We start from the raw sequence: 1,265 nt of genomic DNA on the forward strand, positions 1-1,265 counted from the left end.
ATCTGTTTGTATCTGAGACCCAGAGAATTGCTTGCAGGTAGAGACTCCAAGCTGTCTCTACCCTGTCATCATGTAGCCATTTTAAAGCCCTTGTTCCTCAGAGAGGGCCACCTCTCTTTACCTGTCACCGTGTATTCAAGTGGAAACAGGTGTCTCGTTCCATATGCCCTGTGCCTCCCTTTTATATATTTATTTTATTGTGTTCGCCTGATGGCTTCTCTTTACAAATTGAGTTATTCTTTACACCGTGTGTGCTCTTCAAATGCTTGACAGCTCTCCGCGGGGCCCGGGAGATGCCGCTCACGTGAAGAATGGAGAGAACTACTTCTCCTCATGTTGACAGTTGTTCTCTCTGGGTCAGTCTTCATTATGTGTTCCCCTAAGAGATGGATATGTCTCCAAAAATGACTGCAAGGTTTGTTTAATGGTTCGAATGATGCCTTGATGGATGTTTGTGAATGATCAGGTTCATTTCTCATAATTTAGTGTGTGAATGACAACGCACTGTCAAATTTAATTACTGCATCATGAGCTTGTTTGGTCAAATTGGATGTCTGCTAGCAAGTTAACTTGATGGCCAACTAATGTCTCCTGGTAAATGTTACTTTAGAGTTTAGAGCACCTGCACTCTGTTCTTTTTTAAAGTATTTGGATCTATGTCCACGATAAAAAAAAAAGTAAGAAAAATCTAGTTAAACACATGTGCTAGGTTCTTTTTATGCTGGTTTTTGTTTTTTGTTTTTCTGAGCAAAAAATAAATATCATATTTCCTAATTTACAAAAGACACCCACTAAAATGTCATTCAGTGTAACAATCTTGCCAGTTATATTTACAACAAAAGTCAATTTATGACATATTAAAAGACAAATTACTTTGACCCCAAATTAGTTGTAATTCTATATTTAAAAAAATTGCCACTATCATAGGTTTTGTCCATTTGTCAGTAATAATGTTTTACTTATTTAAAACACAATAAAATTTAATGTGCTCCTTTATTCTTTTATATATTTTAATTTTAATGTACAAGTCAGAATAAGCATGTTGTTTGAATTTTTACATAAATATTGTGTTACACTGAATGACAATTTAACATTATTTCAACCAAATTTTGACATTTAATTTTCCAAAAACGTGTTTGAAACCATAAAAGTAGACATTTTATTTACATTTAATGTGCTTTCTATGGACATAAAATCACTTTTGTAAATTTATTTTGATTTAGACATCTTAACATTTTTGACCCATATATATATATATATATATA

Source organism: Garra rufa, chromosome 8, assembly GCF_049309525.1.
Source record: "Garra rufa chromosome 8, GarRuf1.0, whole genome shotgun sequence".
NCBI lineage: Eukaryota > Metazoa > Chordata > Actinopteri > Cypriniformes > Cyprinidae > Garra > Garra rufa.